The sequence below is a fragment of the Bos grunniens genome, chromosome 3 (assembly GCF_055505025.1).
Source record: "Bos grunniens cultivar Pamir isolate PY7600 chromosome 3, Bosgru_T2T1.0, whole genome shotgun sequence".
NCBI lineage: Eukaryota > Metazoa > Chordata > Mammalia > Artiodactyla > Bovidae > Bos > Bos grunniens.
In genome coordinates this window covers 111,877,670-111,902,691 of record NC_141167.1, presented here as the reverse complement: position 1 = coordinate 111,902,691, position 25,022 = coordinate 111,877,670, and the positions used below count along the sequence as shown (strand labels likewise).

The window sequence follows — 25,022 nt, the reverse complement described above, 5'->3', positions numbered from 1 at the left end:
GACTCTTTGGAAACTTCAAAGTTGTCTCCCAGATTTGGAATTCAAGGGTAGTCACATGTCTGAGTCATGGTCATCTGCTCATTTTGCTCTTTATAGATTCCATTGGGACTAGCATTTACACAGTCATTTCTTAGAAAAATAACTCATGTTAATTATTTGATAATGGATTTCCTATGTTCTTCGCCTCAGGGGTCCCTTCTTCCCACCCTACCCATCTCGGCCTCTGGATATTATTTTCATGTTAATCACACATAACAAAGAAGGTGTTGCTTCAGGCCTTCATTCCTTCCAGTCTGTCCCTGTTGCTACCCATTGGTAGGGACAGGTCACTTATCACATGTGAGTTTCTGTTTTGTCATTTGTAAAATGAAGGCCCAAACATGCCCTGAGGATAACTAACTTACTTGGGATTGACATATACACACTTCTATATTTAAAATAGATAAACAATAAGGACCTACTGTATAGCACAGAGAACTCAATATTCTGTAATAATCTAAATGGGAAAGGAATTTGAAAAAGAATAGATACATATATATGTATAACTGTATCAGTTTGGCGTACACCTGAAATCAACACAACATTGTTCATCAACTCTATTCCAATGAAAATAAAAAAAAGACACAAGGTAACCAGTGAAAGCCACTCCGTCTGTGTCTGACTCTTTGTGATCGCATGGACTATACAGTCTATGAAGTTCTCCAGGCCAGAATACTGGAGTGGGCAGCCTTTCCCTTCTCCAGGGGATCTTCCCAACCCAGGGATCAAACCCAGGTCTCCCACATTGCAGGCAGATTCTTTACCAGCTGAGCCACCAGGGAAGCCCATGGCAGGGAACCAGTGGCAGAGTTCAGGCCTGCACTCAGGCCTCCTGAGCCCCCTCCTCACATCTTTTCCCATGACAACAATAACTCCCAGCTTGTTGTGGAAATCAGATTAGATGATGTGCTGAAAGGCCTTTTATGCTCTGAGAAGTGACATGAAGAGTTTTGTGATTATTGCTAGGGATTTATGCTCCCTAACAATCCTAGTGACAGAGTGAGGCCCTTGCTCTTAGAGAAAATTACTTTCCTTCACTGTTTTGCTTCTCCCACAAACCTCAGGGGAATGGCTTTTAAGCTTTTGAAAGAGTCAACTAATATGAGATTTTAAACTACAGCTGATGAAGCTTCTGTTGGCTTTCCCCAGTGTCTGAATCTTCTCTGATCTCTCTGTAAGCTAGAGTTAGCTCTCTGCTCTGCCTCTAGAGACCATGGTAATAATATCATCCCTTTTAGGTATAGTATCTGTGTATGTATGTGTATATGTGTGTGTGTGTGTGTGTGTGTGTGTCTGCTAAGAGTCACAAGGATCCCTCCTGTGTTCCTATTTATTTTTATGTGACTCAGAGCCAAGCTCATATTTTGTTGAGTTTTGTACAAATACAAACTCTCTAGTGAGGAAGATCCTGAAGAAAGAACGTTTTGAAGAGATAGAGGCAAAGATGATTTTAGAGTAGGAGGAGTGTTCTTTGGAGGAACTTTCTTAAGAACCAGTCTTTGGGGACTTCCCCGGTGGTCCAGTGGCTAAGACTCGGCACTCCCAGTGCAGGGGGTCGAGGTTAGCTCCCTGGTCAGAGAACTGGGTCCTGCATGCTGCAACTAAGACCTGGTATAGCCGAATAAATAAAAACATATTTTAAAAAATTCAAAAGAACAGTCTCTGGAGGAAGATAAAGTGTTGGATCACATCACCAATTCAGTGGACACAAACTTGGGCGAATTCTGGGAAATGGTGAGGGACAGGGAGGCCTAGTGTGCTGTAGTCCATAGGGTTGCAAATAGTTGGACACGACTTAGTGACTGAACAAAAACAACAGCAAAGAAGATACAAAGATGGAGTTATTCTTGTCCCTGAAAGGATTAACAGTGTCCACGGTGGTGGGGACCTTAGCCCTGACCTCCCGGACTGACCAGTGCGGATGTAGGACACATGTGATGATGTTCCCAGCTGTGGTCCTGAGCCCTGGACCTCTCAGAGGGCCTGGTCCTTCCTGTGCCTGCTGGAGACAGGTCCTCCCACTTCTGCCTCAGGGTCTGGGGCTATCCTGCTGGTGTCTACACTGAGGCTCTTCCCTCTCTCTGTCTGACCCAGGAATACTTCAGAGAGTCTAAGGAATTCTCAAGAGCAATGAGCTTCTTTAAGAGGGTTTGGTCACTAGAAAAAATAGAGTTGTAGGATTTTTAAAACCAAAGAGGGCCTCAGAAACCCATGAGGACATGGAGGCCCAGAGAGATTAGATGATTTGTTCAAGATTTTATCGCACAACAGTATCTGTGTTAGGATGATAATGCAGGTTTCTTGATTTCTAAATAAATGCTCTTTTCTACTGAATCTTTTATATTCAGGAAGGAGACATTCTTTTGATAAGTGACAGTAGGAGAGTTAGGGCAGATTCAAGAATTATCTATTATCTGGCTGTAGTAGCCACTCTGAGAGAAAATAGCTCAGTTAGTTTTAAGACACTGTCGTGCTCATGTACTCAGTTGCTTCAGTCATATCTGACTCTTTGCAACCCTATGGGCTATAGCCCACTGGTCTCCTCTGACCAAGGAATTCTCCAGGCAAGAATACTGGAGTGGGTTTTCATGCCCTCCTCCAGGGGATCTTCCCAACCCAGGGACTGAACCCATGTCTCCTATATCTCCTGCATTGCAGGTGGATTCTTTTCCCACTGAGCCACCTGGGACACCCGAAATGCTCAGCTATGCTAGCATCACAGGACACATAGTTAGTATTATCTCTTCATAGCCACATGCATGCTAAGTCACTTCGGTCACGTCCAATTCTTTGGGAACCTATGGACAGTAGCATGCCAGGCTCCTTTGTCCACGGGATTCAGTCCATACAGTGAATTCACTTATCATGGAAGTTATAAAGAATGCATGTTCTCACCCACTGATGTGTTAGAGCTGATTCTACTAGCTCATGAGAATGGATTGTTATTCAGAAATTATTGTGAGCCTGTTGTGAAGTCACTGACAGCTTGAAATCAGTCATGATGGGAATACTTATAGCACGGAGATGAGCAAATACTATAAATTAGGACCTATTTTTTTTTTTTTTTTTAATCAGAGAGCCTTTTTTTCTGGCACAACAATATCTTTGCCACATGAGAAGTTCCACTGTCCAGAAATAATCATTGTTAATTTTCTTATGTAAAACATCAAAAAAAAATGATTATTTGTACTCGGATACATGTGCATGTTATTATTTTAATTCATTTATAGAAAGAGAATAAGGGACTTCCCTAGTGGTCCATGAAGACTCTGCACTTCAAATGCAGGGGACATGGAAACTAAGATCCCACATGCCACGAGGCATGACTAAGAAATAAAGTAAGAATACGAAAATAAATTTTAAAAAGAGAATAATAGTTTTTGAAAATTTCTTGAGATTTTTCATATAACACATACAGATCTAACAACTCACTATTTTAAATTATAATAAGCTATTACCTGGCTGTACCTTAGTTTACTTAGTCAACCTCTTTTCTTTTCTGTATTAAAGGATGTATGCTTGTGCTCAGTTGCTTCAGTCATATCTGACTCTTTGCAACCCTATGGACTGTAGCCCACCAGGCTCCTCTGTCCATGGGATTCTACAGGCAAGAATACTGGAGTGGGTTGCCATGCCTTCCTCCAGGGGATCGTCCCAATCCAGAGAAGGGAAGGAAAGGAATTATTGAAGGATAGTTGATTTCCAATGTTGTGTTAATTTCTGCTATACTGCAAAATGATTCAGTTATACATATATATCTCAATACATTCTTTTTTATATTCTTTAACCAGTCTCTTAATGATGGGTGTCCTTGTTTGGAGTTCCCCAAAGAAGACCCTGAGATGTGGGGTTGGGTGCAGATGGTTCATTTGGCAGAGCTGACTGAGGAAACACAAATGATACAATGGAAAAATAGAACAAGGAAGTTTGCTTGTTTAAATAAGATGCAAATAAGGTCCTCACATTTGATTGGTTTATATGTCTCCTAAATCTCTGCTTCTTTAGGGTTCTCATTTGTCACTTTTTCTTTTGCAATTTATTTACTGAAGGTACTAGATCATTTTGCTGATTGAATTTCTAATGGCATAGTTTAATATGTTCCTCTGTATGTGGTATTTCCTGTAAATTATTGTTGGACATAAAGGTAGAAATTTCTCAGTTTAATAATGATGATAAAATAATGATAGATATTCTAATTGTTAAGCTCCATTTATTTTTATTACCACTATTTTTTCATAGACTTTCCTTTTTGGTACTTTTTTTTAAACTCTTTATTTTGTATCATAGTATAGTGGATTAAGAATGTTGGGATAGTTCCAGGTGCACAATAAAGGGATTCAGCCATACATATACAAGTATCCACTCTCCCCCAAACTCTCCTTTCATCCAGGCTGCCACATAACATTGAGTAGAATTCCCTGTGCTATACAATAGGTCCCTGTTGGTTGTCCATTTCAAGTGCAGTAGTATGTACCTGTCCATCCCAAACTCCCTAAATATCCCTTCCCCCCATCCTTCCCCTTGGTTACAATAAGTTCATTCTCTAAGTCTATATCATAGACTTTACATTTGAGGACAGCTTTAGATTTATAGAAAAATTGGGAAGATAGTTCAAAGAATTCCCAATATACTCCCCCTCCCAATGATCTCCCCTCTTATGAACCTTTTACTTTAATATGATGTGTTGGTTATAATTAATGAACAAACATCAACACATTTAATTAATTAAGTTCTTGGTTTACACAGATTTTTAAAGTTTTTACCTAACGTCCTTTCTCTGTTCCAAGATTGCTCCCAACAAATGCTCATTGCATTTTGTTGTCAAGTCTGTTTAGGCGCCCTAAAAGATGGGAATACCAGACCACCTGATTTGCCTCTTGAGAAACCTATATGCAGGTCAGGAAGCAACAGTTAGAACTGGACATGGAACAACAGACTGGTTCCAAATAGGAAAAGGAGTATGTCAAGGCTGTATATTGTCACCCTGCTTATTTAAGTTCTATGCAGAGTACCTCATGAGAAACGCGGGGCTGTAAGAAGCACAAGCTGGAATCAAGATTGCCGGGAGAAATATCAATAACCTCAGATATGCAGATGACACCACCCTTATGGCAGAAAGTGAAGAGGAACTAAAAAGCTTCTTGATGAAAGTGAAAGAGGAGAGTGAAAAAGTTGGCCTAGAGCTCAACATTCAGAAAACGAAGATCACGGCATCTGATTCTATCACTTCATGGGAAATAGATGGGGAAACAGGGGAAACAGTGTCAGACTTTATTTTTGGGACTCCAAAATCACTGCAGATGGTGATTGCAGCTGTGAAATTAAAAGACGCTTACTCCTTGGAAGGAAAGTTATGAACAACTTAGATAGCATATTGAAAAGCAGAGACATTACTTTGCCAACGAAGATCCATCTAGTCAAGGCTATGGTTTTTCAGTGGTCATGTATGGATGTGAGAGTTGGTCTGTGATGAAAGCTGAGCACCGAAGAATTGTTGCTTTTGAACTGTGGTGTTGGAGAAGACTCATGAGAGTCCCTTGGACTACAAGGAGATACAACCAGTCCATCCTAAAGGAGATCAGTCCTGGGTGTTCATTGGAAGGATTGATGCTGAGGCTGAAACTCCAATACTTTGGCCACCTCATGCGAAGAGTTGACTCATTGGAAAAGACCCTGATGCTGGGAGGGATTGGGGGCAGGAGGTGAAGGGGACGACAGAGGATGAGATGGCTGGATGGCATCACCGACTCAATGCACATGAGTTTGAGTGAACTCCGGGAGTTGGTGATGGACAGGGAGGCTTGGTGTGCTGCGATTCATGGGGTTGCGGAGTTGGACATGACTGAGAGACTGAACTGAACTGACTATGACAGGTTCTTAAACCTTTCTGGTTTTTGATGACCTTGGCAGTTTTAAAGAGTACTGGTCAGGTATATTATAGAATCCTCATCTATTGGAAATAGTCTGATGTTTTTCTCAGGATTAGACTGTGCTTATGGGTTTTGGGGAGGACTATCACAGAGGTAAAGTGCCATTTTCACCATATTATATCAAGAGTACAAACAATGCACATGATTTATGGCTGTAATGCTGACTTTGACTACTGGGCAGAGGTTACAGTTGTTCAGTAACTAAGTGTGTCCGACTCTTTGCAATCCCATAGACTGCAGCACACCAGACTTCCCTGTCCTTCACTATCTCCCAGAGTTTGCTCAAACTCATGTCCATTGAGTCGATAATGCCATCCAACCATCTCATCCTCTGTCACCTGCTTCTCTTCCTGCCCTCGATCTTTCCCAGCATCAAAGTCTTTTCCAGTGAGTCAGCTCTTTGCATCAGGTGGCGAAAATATTGGAGCTTCAGCTTTAGCATCAGTCATTCCAGTGAATATTCAGGGTTGAGTTCCTTTAGGGTTGACTGGTTTGATCTCCTGGCAGTCCACCAGACTCTCAAAGAGTCTTTGAAAGCATCAATTCTTTGGCACTCATGCTTCTTTATGGTCCAGCTCTCACATCTGTATATGTCTACTGGGGAAACCATAGCTTTGACTATATGGACCTTTGTTGGCAAAGTGATATCTCTGCTCTTTAAAACTGTCTAGTCTTGTCATAGCTTTTCTTCCAAGGGGCAAGTGTCTTTTAATTTTGTGGCTGCAGTCACCATCTGCAGTGGTTTTGAAGCCCAAGACAATAAAGTCTGTCACTGTTTCCACCTTCCCCCATCTATTTACCATGAAATGATAGTGGTTGTCAGGTTTCTCCACTGTAAACTTACTCTCCCCTCCAGCCTCCACACTGCCACATTCCTTGTAGCCCACACTTAAGGGGTGGGATGGTATACTTCTCCTCCTTGCTTCCTCTCCTCCTTGAGGATGCTGTGCGCTTAGTCACTCAGTCGTGTCCAACTCTTTGCCACCCCATGGACTGTAGCCTGCCAGGCTCTGCTGTCTATAGAATTTTCCAGGCAATAATACTGGAATGGGTTGTCATTTCCTCCTCCAGGGAATCTTCCTGTCCTAGGGACTGAACCCACATCTTGTAGCTCCTGCACTGGCAGGCAGATCTTTACCACAGAGCCACCTGGGAAGCTGAGGGTGGAATATGCATATAAAATGATTTGAAATTCTTCTGTGTGAGATCTTTGTTTTTTCTTCCCATGTATTTATTTACTCAATCATATATCTCAATGTGGACACATAGGTATTTATTTTACATGTTGGTCTATAATCCAAAACAACTTTATTTTGTTGGCCAAATTGTTCCAGCTTTCTGTTGGCTTCTGTGTCCTCTATCATTGTGGGTCATTATTTATTTATTTTGAGCATTTCCTTAGTTTCTGGGCTCCATTGGTTTTTAAGGAATAGAAACTTAATCCATTTACAAGTTTTGAAAGGGGAGATTACATTTTTTTAACAGTATATACATAAAGATTTACTCTCCTTTTCCTAATCTGATGAAATGTGATGGCTGGTTTTACATGACTTCTTAAACTACTGAGGTCAATACCTTACTCTGCCATGTCTCCCTTTAAAAGATTCTTCATTAGCAATGGTTAAATGAGTCTTCCAGCCTTCGCCTTCGGTCTTTGTTTTCTAACCGGTGCTAATTCCTTTAAAATGCTGTCCTGTTTCTGTAACCATTTCAGTGAGGATGTAGGACCAAGTTGGTCTTGGCACGACAGGCGCTGTGTGTGGTTTGTAGCTGGGGGTGAGGGGATAGTCTCCATTCCTGCTCCATAGCTGTGTGAAGACCGCGCTGTCTCCTGTCCCTGAAGCCTGGACTTGGGCAACTGAGATCACCACATGTCCTTATTATTTTGCACTCTAGCATTTCCTCTTCTTTTTATCTTGTCTCTCGAGACTTTCTTTGCCTTTTTTTGTAGTTCAGCTATGCATTTTAAAGCATGTTTGTTATATTTCACCCAGAATTTCTAAATCTTTTATATTTAAAACTTTTAAAGTCTGTTATGTTGACAGAAATGGGAGTCCTACTCTTTACTTCCTCTTTTTAAAATTTTATTTCAAGGAATTAAAACAGTTAAAAGCTACAAGTTATTATTTCAAATCTATCTTAACCTTCACCTAGAAATGGAAATTCTTTAATTTATTCCATGAATATTTATGTGCGAGACACTGTCCCAAGAACTTGCGATAAATCAGTGAAGAAAACAGAAGTCCTTCTCCACTTGGAGCTTATATTCTGGTGGGAGATGCAGACAATGTGTAATAAACATAATTTGTGATGATATTGCCTGATATGTAGAAACAGATAATCCTCTGAAACAAAACAAAGAACAAGACCGAACACAACTAGAGCAGGGCTTGGGAATCAAGAGTGTAGAAAGTTGGACTTAAAAAATTTTTTTTAATTTATTTTAATTGGAGAATAGTTACTTTACAACATTGAGGTGGTTTTTGCCATACATCAGTATGAATCGGCCGTGGGTGTATATGTGCCCCCTCCATCCTGAACCCCCTCCTTCCTGCCTCCCCACTCCTGCCCTCCAGGTTGTCGCAGAGCAGCGGCTTGTCTTTTGCAGTAAAGTGGTTCTGGTAGGCCCCACTGGAAAGATGACATTTGAATCAGTCTTGAAGGTATGGTGGCCAGGTAGAATTCTGGGGGAAGTGCATTTCCCAGGTTGTTCCCAGAGGGAACAACCAAGGCAAAGGCCTTAGGGTGAGAGTGTGACTGATGGGTTTGAGGAAAAACAAAAAGACTTGTATGGCTGGCGTGAAGTGCATAAGCAGGGAATTTGTGAGAGATGATGTTCAAGTGGAGGAGAGAGGGTAGATCGTGGATGGACTTACTGGTCATTTGAAGAACTTTGATTTTCTCTGAGTTAACGCAGGATCCATTGAAGGTAGATTTCCCCCCACCCCACAAATTAATACAAAGAACTTTTTGTTTTTTGAACCATTTGAGAACAAGCTACCAATATGAAAACCTATTATCCCCCAATTCTTTAATGTATAATTCCTACAAACAAGGACTATCCAATCATCTGTAACTATACAACCATACAACTGTCAAAACCAAGAAACTGCCATTGATACTGTACTAACATTCTATTCTCAGTCTCTCTTCAAATTTCACCAGTTGTTCCAAATATGTCCTTTTTGTAGCCAAAGGGTCTAGTCTAGATCTCACATCTCTTTTAGTTGTCATGTCTCTTTAGTCTCCTTCAGTCTGAAAGAAGTCCTTGCACTTACTTTACTTTTACGACACTGGCACTTTTGCCGATTAGTTCAGTTCAGTTTCAGTTCAGTCGCTCAGTTACTTACAGTCTTAGTAAGTATTTGGGGGAAAAGTCACTTTCAGTTCAGTTCAATTGCTCAGTTGTGTCTGACTCTTTGTGACCCCATGAACATGCCACGCCTCCCTGTCCATCACCAACTCCCAGAGTTCACCCAAACCCATCTCCATTGAGTAGGTGATGCCATCCAACCATCTCATCCTCTGTCATCCCCTTCTCCTCCTGCCCTCAATCTTTCCCAGCATCAGGGTCTTTTCAAATGAGTCAGCTCTTTGCATCACGTGGCCAACGTATTGGAGTTTCAGCTTCAACATCAGTCCTTCCAATGAACACCCAGGACTGATCTTCTTTAGGATTGACTGATTGGATCTCCTTGCAGTCCAAGGGACTCTCAAGAGTCTTCTCCAACACCACAGTTCAGAAGCATCAATTCTTCTGTGCTCAGCTTTATAGTCCAACTCTCAAGCTAATAAAATCATAGAATATCCCTCTATTGGGCTTTGTTAGTTGTTTCCTCATGAATAGAATTCAGTTGTTTTTGACAATACTATCATGGGACAGATATTTTTTCACTCCCTGAATGTAGCCATGAGTATGCAATTTGAATTTGTCTCATTACTAGTGCTGCTAAGTTTAATCACTTAACAATCATGATGTTGACTAGGTTTCTCCTCTAGAAAGTTACTTACAGTCTTAGTAAGTATTTGGGGGAAAAGTCACTTTCAGTTCAGTTCAATTGCTCAGTTGTGTCTGACTGTTTGAGATCCCATGAACTGCAGCACGCCAGGCCTCCCTGTCCATCACCAACTCCCAGAGTGCACCCAAGCCCATGTCTATCGAGTCGGTGATGCCATCCAACCATCTCATCCTCTGTCATCCCCTTCTCCTCCTGCCCTCAATCTTTCCCAGCATCAGGGTCTTTTCCAGTGAGTCAGCTCTTTGCATGAGGTGGCCAAAATATTAGAGTTTCAGACTTTATAAAATTTTTTTCCCTAATTCAACTTCCAATGACTAGTTTTATTCTTTTTTTCCCAAAAGTTTATATGTCTGCCAAAGCCTTTGACTGTGTGGATCACAATAAACTGTGGAAAATTCTGAAAGAGATGGGAATACCAGACCACCTGATCTGCCTCTTGAGAAATTTGTATGCAGGTCAGGAAGCAACAGTTAGAACTGGACATGGAACAACAGACTGGTTCCAAATAGGAAAAGGAGTTCGTCAAGGCTGTATATTGTCACCCTGTTTATTTAACTTATATGCAGAGTACATCATGAGAAACGCAGGACTGGAAGAAACACAAGCTGGAATCAAGATTGCCAGGAGAAATATCAATAACCTCAGATATGCAGATGACACCACCCTTATGGCAGAAAGTGAAGAGGAACTCAAAAGCCTCTTGATGAAAGTGAAAGAGGAGAGTGAAAAAGTTGGCTTAAAGCTCAACATTCAAAAAACGAAGATCATGGCATCCGGTCCCACCACTTTATGGGAAAAAGATGGGGAAACAGTGGACACAGTGTCAGACTTTATTTTTCTGGGCTCCAAAATCACTACAGATGGTGACTGCAGCCATGAAATTAAAAGACGCTTACTCCTTGGAAGGAAAGTTATGACCAACCTAGATAGCATATTGAAAAGCAGAGACATTACTTTGCCAACAAAGGTTCGTCTAGTCAAGGCTATGGTTTTTCCTGTGGTCATGTATGGATGTGAGAGTTGGACTGTGAAGCAGGCTGAGCACCGAAGAATTGATGCTTTTGAACTGTGATGTTGGAGAAGACTCTTGAGAGTCCCTTGGACTGCAAGGAGATCCAACCAGTCCATTCTGAAGGAGATCAGCCCTGGGATTTCTTTGGAAGGACTGATGCTAAAGCTGAAACTCCAGTACTTTGGCCACCTCATGTGAAGAGTTGACTCATTGCAAAAGACTCTGATGCTGGGAGGGATTGGGGGCAGGAGGGGAAGGGCACGACAGAGGATGAGATGGCTGGATGGCATCACTGACTCGATGGATGTGAGTCTCAGTGAACTCTGGGAGTTGGTGATGGACAGGGAGGCCTGGCGTGCTGCGATTCATGGGGTCACAAAGAGTCGGACACGACTGAGCGACTGATCTGATCTGATATCAATATTACTTACAGCAATGATGAGTTGGCTTCAACATCAGTTCTATCTTCCCACCCCCCAAATTTAAAAATGTACTTTCTGAGAAACTTTGTTCACATAAATAAGTAGATGAGTTCAAAACAAGTGTTATACTTGCACGTTGGCTAATCCTTTGAACTCCTTCCAAGCTATATGCAGATCACAAATTCTCTGTCATAAAATCACATGTAATGCTCTATCAGCTGATTAGATTAACTTTTTCCTTTTGTTGATAACAAAAAACATTTAAAAAACCTACCTTGCAAAAGGACTTCCTTCTTAATTTTCAATTTCTCTGAATTACACAGGAGAGGCTTATTAAGACTTATCAATGTCACTTAATTTTATAGCCTTTTAAAAGTATCTGTTTTACTTAGAAAAGTTTAGAACATTTTGAATATTAATTCTATAACATTTTGATAACATACATTCAAGATGTACTTTTTTTGGGGTAAAAAATATGGGTTCTGGAAATTTAGCTCAGTCAATTTATGGAAATTATCCACCATAAAACCTGATGGTGGTAGGCTACTCTCATGCTAGGACAACAGGCTTAAACAGCCACCTTAGGCAAACTGAGACATATGTTTATGTTATCTAATGAACAGAGCCACCATCCATTGTCATACCATTCAGCCAAATCAACTTCTTTTCTGTCAGAAAAAATCTGACTTCATATTCAATCCAAATAAACATGCTATTATGTGTCCCCATGACAACCAGCTCACTTCTAAATTCAGCAACTAGCTGGGGATAAGATGAACCTATTTCCTCACACATCAATTTAAAAAGATACAGTCTTAACTCCCTTGATGTTATAATATTTACAATTTAAATAGCACCATTCAATACTCCCTACAAGTCAGAACTCTTTTTTTTTTTTTTTTGCAGCTAAAGCTTGTTTATCAATAAAATCATGTTCCCAAGCTAAAGCAAGTTTAAAGCATGGATTAAAAAAAAACAACAAACCAATTTCTGTGTAGTCACTGAAACAATCAAGACCAGTTGCATAATTTGAAGGGCTCAGTGCAAAGTGGAAATGTGGGGCCCTTTGTTCAAAAATTAAGTATTTCAGGATGGGAGCATCAGATCCTGAAAGCCAGCACTAACTTTTAAAAGGTGGGGCTCTTCTAAGGGCAGGTCACAGACCCAGCAAGCTGGCCTGAATAGCAGTTTTGTTTATAAAGACTGTTATGCCCATTCCTAAGATAAGCTGAATCAATGTGAATAAAAGTTCCAAATTTAAAAAATAATATCACTGAGCCACCTGTGCATGCATTTTCTTCTCCATAAAAGTGGACACAATTTATTAACTGAAAACACCTGTGTATTTTCCTTATCTGAAAGGCATAGGAAATCTATCACAACCTTTATCATAATCTGGTGAACAGTTTCTCAGTGCCTCAGTTTCCTCATCTGTAAGATGGGGATTATGTACCTACCTTGACTTGTAAGGACTAATTGGGTTAATATGGGAATGCACTTAGAACAGTGTATGGCATGTAGTACTATGGTAGCTGTAGTAGAACAGAGCTGTTTTCTATTATTATTATTCAATAATTTCATTAACTATTCAAGTTACAGTAGTGTTAGAATAGGAATTGATTTAATGGCAATGACAGACTTGGTATATAAAATCTTTTTACCTATCAAAGGTGTACCTGGTATTATAACCTTTTCCATATTTATGTAATATTTTCTATTTTTCACTAGAAAAACAGTGACCTAATGAGCAATGTTAATTCTTATGATGCTCTCCAAGCCAACTCTAATAACTTTTTAATGTTAACCTTAGTAATAATTTTACCAGTGCCCTTAGCTTTCCTTACAAAGAATTAATTGATTTACATTTTGTAAATAATTATTGCACATTGCATTAGAGAGATTTTTCATACTATTGTTTGACAATTTTTATGATGATGATCACAAAGCAGAATTGTAATTAGAAAGAAGAACACGTTCTGTGTAAAATTTATTGTTTAGTTTTGCCGTTTTGCTTTTTTGGTAGTTCTTGGAATGTTGATTGAAAAACTGTCGTGTTTTTGTTAGAACTTTGGTCTCTTATAGAAGTGCCCAAACTATTGGTTTCCTGTGTCCAGGGGAATCCTCAGTCTGCTTTCTTTAATATCTGATTCTTTCTTAGCTACAGACAGGCAATTTAAAAATATTTTATATGGTATATATATATGAAATGCTGACTTCTTTTACTCTAAAGTGACAGTACAATTCAAACAGAACTCACATTTGTATAAAACACATCTGTATGAGTTTCCTGCGGCTGCTGTAACAAAGTACACAACTTGGAGGGCTTAAAACAACAGAAATTGACTGTCTCACAGTTTCAGAGGCTAGAAATCTGAAATCAAGGTGTCAGCAGGGCCATGTTACCTCTGAAACCTGCAGGGGAATCCTTTCCTCTCCCCAGCTTTTGGTGATTTGCCAGCAGTCCTTGGTTTTCCTTAGTTTGCAGTTGCATACCTCTAGTCTCTGCCTTTGTTATGGGGCATCCTCCCTGTGTGTCTGTCTTCCCACAAGAACACCAGTAGTAATTAGTGTGGGCCCATTCTACTTCAGTATGACCTCATCTTAATGTAGCTAAAGCCCTATATCCAAATAAAATTACATTCCGAGGTGCTGAAGTGGTAGTGGTTTAATTGCTAAGTCATGCCCTACTCTTGAGACTCCATGGACTGTAGCCCACCAGACTCCTCTGTCCATGGGATTTCCAGGAGAATACTGGAGTGCATTGCCATTTCCTTCTCCAGGGGATCTTCTCTACCCAGGAATCTAACCCACTTCTCCTGCACGCTTGCATCTCCTGCATTGCGGGTGGATTCTTTACCACCAAGGGAGCACTAGGGTGTTAGGATTTCAATATTTATCTTTTAGTGGGACACAATTCAACCCATCATAACATTTAGTTAAATGTTTTTTATATCGAAAGGTGAAATTTTACCACCGAGTTTTAATATTACTGAGGTATTAGAAAAATTTCATCTCAAGATTTTCCATTACAACCATACAACCAGATTATAATTGTATATGTTAAAAACAATGTACATTTTATTTGTGAATAATTAAGTTTATATTTTCAAGGAATACATTTAACTACATAGATTTATATTTCCAAAATCTATATAAAGAAATAAATTATGTAAAGTCTCTTGTGATAGAGATTACTCAAATCATTAAGGTCTAGATTAAAGTGATGTAAAGTGAAAATGATTATTCATTTTTATAATAAATTACATATAATAAATGATAAAAAGGTAACATATCAATTGTGCTAATTCTCATACTTACTTTGTAATAATCCAATGTAATGTGAAGCTAAAATGTTATGAAACAATGCCATAAATGGCATGATATTTCTTCTGCAAATATGTGTGAACACATATATCAAATTCTGGGATTTGACTTTCAGAAGTAAATCAGAATCATGTATTAGTATCAGAAATCATTCCATTAACTTGATCAGATATTGTAACTTCATACATGTGAAGAAAGAGAAAGGTGTGTTCTTTAGAAGCTAATCAGTCTGAAAGCTGTGGTGAGGCTGTGCCTTTTATTTTTAACACGAAGCAGGAGGTAGGAAAGCACAGCCTAGGAGACGCCTCAGGAACAAATGTGTGCTCAGAGGGCTCAGTACCAGGAAAGACTCACGTGGAAGTTGAGGGTTTCCAAATCTATTCGCTAGAAAGTCTTTGCACATCCAAATATCTGTGAGTGTTATTGCTTGGCAAAGCTTATGTCACATGTGGAACCTTAGCAACATGAAATCTCGGAGATGTAGCTTTTAGATTTCCAAGTAGGATAGGTTAGGAAGGCAAGTTAGGATGTGGGTCTTGAGTGAACCAAATTAGTTTACAAAATTTACCACTGTGGCCTTCAGTAGAAATTACCAACACTGTTGCCTTGCACTTCATGCTGAACAGACTTTACACTAAGTGTGTGTGTGTGTGTGAGAGAGAGAGAGAGAGAGAGAGAGAGAAATGCTGTACTCAGTCGCTCAGTTGTGTCCAACTCTTTGTGACCTCATGGACTGTAGCCCGCAAGGCTCCTCTGTCTGTAGGATTTTCCAGGCAAGAATATTGGAGTGAGTGCCATTTCCTCCTCCAGGGGATCTTCCCAACCCAAGGATTGAAACTGAGTCTCTTGCACTTTACTGCTTGAGTCATTGGGGAAGCCCGTGTGTGTGTGTGTGTGTGTGTGTGTGTGTGTGTGTGTGTGTATCTGATAGTTAACATTGTGGTCTAGATATCTCCTGGAAACTGGAGTAGCTGACCCATAGAGATGTTGTCCTATCCCTATGAAGGGAGGTAAGATGATCCTTGAGTCCTGTAGCCGGAGATGAAGTGACTCTCTTGGTGAGGGCCAGATTAACTCATAAAACTCTAAAGAATGATGTTTGTGAAAGAATAACCTGGAAAGAATCTAGACAACTTTTTCTATGAGTACTGTATCAGATTTCATGCAACATCTCATGTTGGTTATTTTTTCTTTCCTTATGTCTGTTTCATTACTGTTTATTGTAGCAAACAAAAGCAAAACCTAGAGCCAACGTCTGTAATACCTGGAGGCGGAAAAGCAAATAAATGGGATGGAACTGCTGAGGGACATTGACTCTGCGACAAATCAAGTGAGAAGCCCAAGAGACCAAGTAGGTCTTTGAAGATGTAAAAATGAAATAAAATAATCCCCTAAGGAAAAGTGGAAAGAAGAGGAACCTCCTGTGGAAAACAAAGGAAATGGACGTTGTATGGCTATCAGGGACCCAAAATAAAATGGAATCAGACAGTCATGACAGATCTGGGGTTCAGTCATGTATTCTGTGTTCTTAGAAAAACCACAAACAACTATAAAGGACTTCTGCTTCTCCTAAGGCTTGTACCTGAAAAAGCCTCCAATGAGAAGCTCCAGTGATAGCCAATCATTGAAAACTTGCGGTTAGACTGTTAAGACTTATGGTCAGGCTGCAAGAGCCACACAATCCTCTTTGCAGTTCCCCCAACTGTGACTTCTGCAGCTTTTGCTTCTAAAAAATTCCTCATCCCCTTCACCCTCCAGGGATGTATTTTCAGTATGTATCTCCAGTTTGCAAACCTTGCACAACCTCACAAACAATAAACCTTGTCTTTTGCTTTAAGACAACCCTGACTCTCTTCTGAGTTTTATTTCTGATTTAAGACAACAAAGAACAGATGAAACAGGTTGAATCCATAGGGTCTGTGATTAGGATGTAAGAACTGTTGGGGCCTTAGGGTCCTCAATTATAAAAGAGCATTGGGCAAGGTGGTTGCCCAATAAGGGTACTTTTAAGGCTGCTATTCATCAGTGAACAATTCCGAAGGAAGCCCTGTCATCGCCTGAATGTGGATAGGGTACATGCCCTGCCCTTCCAGGTCCTCCCAGTAGGATAAGGAAGAGCAGTAGCACTGGGACAGTGAGGAACACCAGGCTGTGTGGTTTCAGACAAGTCATCTGACATCTCCGAGGTGTCGAGGCTAGATAACCTCTAACGTCTTTTCTGTCTCTGATGTTCAATTGTGTTTTCCCCTGAGGCATGAGCTCTCTGCTCAGGTTGTTCCCTGGAGACCCAGGAGTGGAGAAATGGGGAGCAGGATGGGAATTCAGACCATAGTATGGAGACATAGACATCCTTTGGTCTTGTCCCAATACATTTTATCTCCCTTGACTTTGAATCTGTACCTCCTGGAACAGGAACTCTGTAGTCACAGGAATCTCTAATACATAACCCACACAGACTTCCTGTTGATTTCCTTCCTTTTTCTGATAAAGCTTTGAATCTGTGTGCCATTTTAAAACTTTCTTTGCACAGTGATCGTTTCCTTCCATGCCTATGCAGGGTGTGTATCCAGGGACCCCAGCCACAACCCTTGGTGAAGGGAGGCATGCCTATTCCATAAAATGCAAGTGAAGGCTTTATTGCTTTTGGCTCAGCTTTTACCTCCCTAGACCTCCAAGAGGGGCCATGTGGGCAGCGTGTAGCAGAGCCTGGGAAGACACAACTGCTGCTGCTGCTGCTAAGTCGCTTCAGTCGTATCCGACTCTGTGTGACCGCACAGACGGCAGCCCACCAGGCTCCCCCGTCCCTGGGATTCTCCAGGCAAGAACACTGGAGTGGGGTGCCATTGCCTTCTCTGGGGGAGACACAACTGGCTTCCCCTGCTTATCCAGGTTTTCTATCATTTTCTCCCAGAGCTGGGATTCCAGCAATGCAGCCCCAATCAATGTCCATTTTCTAGAATGATTCTGCTACCTTCAGCCCTGGAACCTTGACTCCTGGCCCCAAAGGAGTGAGTCTGGGAAATCATTCATACACCAGAACTGACACCTCTATGTTGGAGATGTGCCTGAGAGTGTGCTAAATCGTTTCAATTGTGTCCGACTCTTGTCAACCCTCTGGACTGTAGCCATCCAGGCTTCTCTGTTCATGGGATTAGCAAGAATACTGAAGTGGGTTGCCATGATTTCCTCCAGGAGATCTTCCTGACCCAGGGATTGAACCTGTGTCTTTTACATCTCCTGCATTGGTAGAGGGTTCTTTACCACCATCGCCACCTGGGAAGCCCCTGTGCTGTGGGTATAAACTCAGAACGGAGTAGGTCTTGAGAGAGTGGCATTTGAATTACCGAGGCCCTGGACATCAGTTTCCCACATCCTCTTCACGGACTTACCCTCAAGACCCGATTGCATGTGGCACGGTAAGCAGACATGGTGAAGCTATTACCATGTTGCTCATTAACCTTCAGGTTTCTTTGCCAAAAGAGCTAGAATTTGGCCAAGACTGTGCCCGTGGTCTGGACTGAGGGACCTGAGGTTGCTCAAAGCAGGTCCAGGGAACTCTTAGCATGGGGGAGGGACAGGGGAGAGAGCAGGGTATGTGGTCACCTAATTTTATGGAGAAGTGAGAGAAGAGATCTTTGTGTTCCACATTGTCTGACTTCTTTCCTCTATCTCCTTTTCTCCCTCATAGACATGGGAAGGGAAGCCTTTGTGTTCCCCGTTGAGTCACATGATTCCTTTGCTGCACTGGCGGTGGATTTAGAGGAGCCACTCATGGCCTGGTGCATGGTGTGTGTCAGAGTCTGTACTAGCCTCACCCATGATATAGTCTAAGGCATATAACATCCTGGAGCAAGAAAATGAGGTCCTTCTCTTTAAAGGAAAGATTGAAATGTGTAGTGGGCTTGTGGGTGGTTCTGATATGTTTTTCAAGATTCTATAGAGCTCTCCTGGTCCAAAGCACCTCTGTGTGGGCCACGAGTCTGCCCTAGGCACTGCAGTGCTATGGGTGGATGGGAACCCCCCAGCGAGGAGGAGTCTGGAGGAAGAAGGGATTCTCTATGAGGACAGAAGCCAGCATTGTCTTGGGCAGGAGCAGGAGTCGTTTGGTGATAACTTTGATAGGAATCAGTCTTTGGTGGGGGACATTGGAGATGTGAACTTGTGGGACTGTGTTGTCACCAGTTGGGGTTATGGGTTTGTCATGGTGGGACTTTTGGTCCTAACCTTTTGACCTTGGAGGACACCAATATCTGAGGTGCATGCGAGCATGAAAAGTGTTAGTTACTCAGTTGTTACTCAGTCATTACTCTTTTCGACCCCATGGACTGTAGCCCAGCCAGGCTCCTCTGTCCATAGAATTCTCCAGGCAAGAATACTGGAGTGGGGAGCCATTCCCTTCTCCAGGGAATCTTCCCAACCTGGGGATCGAACCTGGGTCTCCTGCTTTGCAGGTCGATTCTTTACCATCTGAACCACCAGGGAAATTGGAGGTGCACGTGAAATCTTCACCAAGCCCCAGGTATGGCTCCGAGGTCCATTGTGCTCCTCTTAGTGTGCAGGTCCTGAAGGGCAAACCTCGGAGATTAAACCTGTCTCTCCCTGTGTGTCAGGCTCTTCAGTATTTGTTTGTTGCATGTATTGGAATCTTGCCTCAGCTCTGTTGTGACTGCTTTCCCTCCCTCTTCAATGTATCATCACCTAAGGGGTTTGTTAATTTGTAGGCTGCCTCAGTTCAGTTCAGTCACTCAGTCATGTCCAACTCTTTGTGACTCCATGGACTGCAGCACGCCAGGCTTCCTTGTCCATCACCAACTCCCAGAGCTTGCTCAAACTCATGTCCATTGAGTCAGTGATGCCATCCAAGCATCTCATCCTCTGTTGTCCCCTTCTCCTCCTGCCTTCAATCTTTCCCAGCATCAGGGTCTTTTCTAGTGAGTCAGTTCTTTGCATCAGGTGGTCAAAGTACTGGAGCTTCAGCTTCAGAATCAGTCCTTCCAATGAATATTCAGGACTGATTTCCTTTAGGATGGACTGGTTTGATCTCCTTGCAGTCCAAGGGACTCTCAAGAGTCTTCTCCAACACCACAGTGCAAAAGCATCAATTCTTCAGTGCTTAGCTTTCTTTATGGTCCAACTCTCACATCCATACATGACTACTGGAAAGACCACAGATGTGATTATACAGACCTTTGTAGGTAAAGTCTTTGCTCTTTAATGTACTAAGTTTGTCATAACTCTCCTTCCAACGAGTAAGCATCTTTTGATTTTATGGCTGCAGTCACCATCTGCAGTGATTTTGGAGTTCAAGAAAATAAAATCTGTCACTGAAAGTGAAAGTCATTCAGTCATGTCTGACTCTTTGCAACCCCATGGACTATACCGTCCATGGAACTCTCCAGGCCAGAGTGCTGAAGTGGGTAGCCTTTCTGTTCTCCAGGGGATCTTCCCAACCCAGGGATCCAACCCAGGTCTCCTGCATTGCAGGTGGATTCTTTACCAGCTGAGCCACAAGGGAAGCCCAAGAATATTGGAGTGGATAGCCTATGTCTTCTCCAGAAGATCATCCTAACCCAGGAATCAAACCGGACTCTCCTGCATTGCAGGTGGATTCTTTACTAACTGAGGTATCAGGGAAGCCCATCTGTCACTGCTTCTTTTTTTCTCCTTTGATTTGCCATGAAGTGATGGGAATGGATGCCACGATCCTAGTTTTTTTTGAATGTTGACTTATGCAATGATGTAATTGGCTCAATGTCAAAAACAATGACTATTCCAGTAAAACTACTATCACGCATATCTTAAGTTACAATAACCAAATATTGGACTTAACCTTAAAAGAAGATAAATCTAACTTGATGGAAAGGTGTATAAGTAAATGTTGAGTAGTGGAGATAAAGGCAAAATGCACCAAGATGAGAAAAGATAGCACGGTAAGTACTTCTAAGACAGAGCACATGGCCAGATGGATTGAGGAAGAATATCTGGTTCTGCATCCTTTCAGTTACCTGTATTCCCTTGTTTTGGTGTTCTTGTGATAGTTGCTGTTACTTGGTGGTGGAAAATAGTAACTGACTGGGAAAAAACAATGATGCAACATCTATATTACATTGATATCATCCCCTTACACATCAATTACACCTGCATTATTAATAGTTCTTGTCACAAAATGAGAGCTGTAGCTGAAGTGTACTAATGACCAGTGGTGATGGTGCTGGAATTTCTGTATTCAAGGGGACTTAGTAGTGGAAGTCTGGTTGAAAAGGGGTCCTACATTTGACTAACAAGTATATTTTATCATTTCTTTTTCACTTAAGTCACATCACCCCTTCCCAAGTTGGCTCTGGCTTTGCTAATTACCTAAGAAAATGATGTGGCAGAAAGAATGCTGTTCAGAGATGGCCCAGAGCATTGAAAGCTGATGAAGTTATTTCTTAAGTAGTGTATTTGGCCCCATGGGCTGAGATTCAGAAGCATCAACAGCCACTTCAGTTTGGAGATCTGCTCAGGGTGATTACCAATAAATGCGAGGCCAGGAGAGAGACCTTCCCCAAGTGGCCTTTATCAGCCTGAACAATTCTTCAGGAAGAGGCGGTGGCAGCCACCTCTGGGGCCAAGAATCAAACATTCCCGCCCTGAATGTATTTCAGAGGCTAGGTCACTACATAGGAGCCCCCAGGGGATTCAGAAACAGGAGATGTCAAAAATAGAAGGCGCAAAGGGATGGAGGGGATCAAGAGAATCTGATTATGCAGAAGGGAAAAGGAAGATGTATCAAATAAGACATGGTGATGGGCTTTGCCAACATCCCGTATTACTAAACTATTCACGAGGGTGCCAATACTCACTGCCACTCTCAGGGTGAGCAGAGGTGGAATTCTCTCCCAGCAGGGGTGAATCCATGGGCTTCACATTAATCTCTCAAGGAATTGCTCCCAGATGAGCTTACAGGTTATAGACTCAGGACAATTGACATCACTTCACTGGTGTTTTGTGAAGCCCCAATCAAAATTTTTTCCAACTATTTTTATTCTTTCAACCATTACAGAGTTTTTATCATTGCCTTTGGTAACACTGAGTCCTGAGTTTGGAGAAAATAACTTTGTCTTGGATATCTGATTTAGGATCTGTGGTAGGAGCTTGTTTTCTACATTTTGCAGGTGGGATTCAAAGCTGTGGTCATCTTGTGTGCCCTGATAAACCCTTTGAACTCCTTAGAGGATGAGCTCATTTCACTTTGCAGGGCTTGTAGGAGCCACAGTCTCTTGGTGAAAGCAGCCCAGGCTGCAGATACTGAGGAAGTGTGACTCTGCCCTGACTGTGCAGTGTGACTCTGGCTGAGACAAACCAGAATGAGAAGTTGGGCAGAATAAATTTAGAGTCTAATTTCTTTGGATTTTTAACTCAAAAGGGTGAGGCAATTTGACTTTAGACTTTACTTATGGGGAAATTTAATTTTGGGATTTTAACCTCTCCCTGGAAATTTAATAATGAAGAGATTTTGAATTTAGATTTGGGGCAGTATTCTTGCCTGGAGAATCCCATGGACAGATGAACCTGGCAGCCTATGGTCCACAGGGTTGCAAAGACTGATCACAGGACTGAAGTGACTTGGCACGAACACATTATATGTTGTGGGCATTTATTACTTAAATACCTTAATATTGTCATTGAATTTCATAGCAGAACTTTTAAAAATTGAAATATAGTTACTTTACAATGTTGTGTTAGTTTAGTTTCTGCTGTATAGCAAAGTGAATCAGCTATTTTTGTTGTTCAGTCGCTCAGTTGTGTCTAACTCTTTGCGACCCCATGGACTGCAGCATGCCAGACTTCCCTATCCTACACCGTCTCCCAGAGCTTGCTCAAACTCATCTCCATTGAGTCAGTGATGCAATCCAACCATCTTATCCTCTGTCATCCCCTTCTCCTCCTGCCTTCAATCTTTCCTAGCATCAGAGTATTTTCTAATGAGTCGGTTCTTCACATCAGGTGTATGCATATATCCTCTCCTTTTTGGGTTTCCTTCCTAGAATGGACCTAGAGATTTTCATACAGAGTGAAGAAAGTCATTGCAGAACTTTGAGATGACTATAAATAATTTGAATTGGAAACAGTATGCAGTTAATTTTAGACTTGATTGTAGCATGGCCTCATAGTAATTTAATTAATCTATTATTCTGGAGCAAAATATACATTGATTGCCAGCAGTCATAGGAGAATTTATAAAGGAGCATTGGGGATAGTTACAGCTCTAGTTGGTCACAGGTGTTTTAGTTGAGCCATATAGATTAAAAGAACAAAAAATAGAGGTGGAAGTAGCATTAGAGAATTGTCCCTGGCCTTACCTTCCTTATTCTCATCGCATCTCCAGGGGAGAAGTCAGTCATGTCCTGCAGCTAGCTAATACAGGCTCTACTCTTCTTCTCAAGTCTGCATTCAGTGACATCATATTGGCAGTTTGAAATCAGCCCCAGTGGGAGTATTTAAAGCATGGAAACCAGCAAACACTGCAAACCAGGGTTTTTTGTTCCAGGTCACTGGTTTGCCAGTAGTATATAGGTCATCTACCCTGGAAGGAATGACTTGTCCTATTATGACTTTGGGATAAGGAACTAAACATATCTATGTCAGTGCTTTTTCTCTCCTCCATGTCTGTGTGTGTGTGTTTGTGTGTTGAGACTTGGGTGTGTGTGTGCTCAGTTGCTCAGTCGTGTCCAACTCTTTGCGACCCCATGGACTGCAGCTCACCAGGCTCCTCTGAACTTCAGTTTTCATTCAGATTTCCCTGGTTTCTATACTAATTTCCTTTTTCTGTTCAAGGATTCCATCAAGGAAACCACATTACCTTTAGTCATCACGTCTCCTGAATCTCACTGGTCTGTAACAATTTCTGGGTCTTCCCTTATGTTTCACCACCTTGACAGTTTTGAGGAGTACTGGTCAGGAATTTTGTAGAAAGTCCCTCAGTTTGAGGTTATCTGATGTTTCTTTTCTTATTAGACTGGAGTTGTGGGTTTTTAGGGAGTTATTTATTTAAAAATATAAACACAATAGATACGTACATACTTATGTACATTTATAATATTATTTTGAATTCTAAAAGTTGAGTAAGAGATAACATTTAAATAGCTCTTATAAGCTGCCTTTTTATTCAGCTTTAAGATTTAGCCCTTTTGAAATGCAAGCATTTTTTTTTTTTTTTTTGCTATAATGTGATATGTGCATTTCTGAAAATCTTCATGTTCTGCTTAATTGTGCACTAAAAATAGCAGGTCTTGTGGGATAATTAGACCCATAGATAATTAGGAGCAGACCACTCAGAACCTACGCACTATCAGAGCACTAATACGAACAGTAACAATTCCAATCAAATTATTAGCATGGTGAAGACTTTTCAGACACCCTCACCAGTCTCACAAATTAGTCACACTTTAGGAACCTACAGCCCAAGACTCATGACTGCCTCTGAGATATATGTCTTTGAGGATGATCACCTCCAATAGATGTTGGTTTCATAAAAACTTATAATCTGATCCCTAGTGTAGCTTTAACTATCAGAAAATGTTTTTCAAAGGAAACAAGAGCTATATCTTGACAGCTTCTTCATAAGCACCACAATATAGTTGGATGCTATGAAATGTTTAGCAGTTTTTGAAGCCACTAAAAATACTACACGCACTAATGGCATTTAGGCAGAACTTTCAGCCTTTTCATTAAGATCTCTGTATGTTATTAAGGATTTTCTTTATTTATGAGAAAGTGTGATCTTTATTGTTTCACTACATTAGCCTGTTAAGGAAGGTGGTGTATGAGTGGATTTAGATTTATATTATTCTAACACTGTTCTTTTAGTTACCAATCAAATATGGTCTAATTTGCATCCAGACACTTGTATTTGTTGCAGAGCAGAGTGCATACATATCTAATTCATTCTTTTTAACGGAAGCGTACTGTTTCTTCATATAGGTATGCATTTCCCAACCGGTGGACGTTTGGATTCCTTCTATTTTTTTTTCCCAATTACAAACTACACTGCAAAAATTTCCTTGCACATGTCTCTTCCTACTTTAATCTGCTTTCTGGTTGCCAGTTAGCTAACAATGTGAAGTGGAAACCTGAAAAAATTTAAACTGTGTGTTAAAAATGTTCCTTTTTATGATATAAATATCTTCCAAAATTAAAGTGAAATAAAAAGTGTTTCCTAATTCATTCAAAAAGTTATAAGAAGGAACTTTCTATAGGTTATATTCCTAGAAGAATTATTTTGTTCATAGGG

At 41.1% G+C, this 25,022-nt stretch overlaps 1 long non-coding RNA gene across 2 annotated transcripts in view; it reads left to right on the top strand.

Annotated features, from left to right (window-relative positions):
- LOC147376828 (uncharacterized) overlaps window positions 1–16,588 on the top strand; it is a 49,387-nt gene extending 32,799 nt beyond the window's left edge. For both annotated transcript variants that reach the window (XR_015161232.1, XR_015161233.1), the window contains one exon: window positions 15,973–16,588. This is a non-coding gene — a long non-coding RNA (uncharacterized LOC147376828). The remainder of the gene's footprint in view (window positions 1–15,972) is intronic.
- The last annotated feature ends 8,434 nt before the right edge of the window (window positions 16,589–25,022 follow it).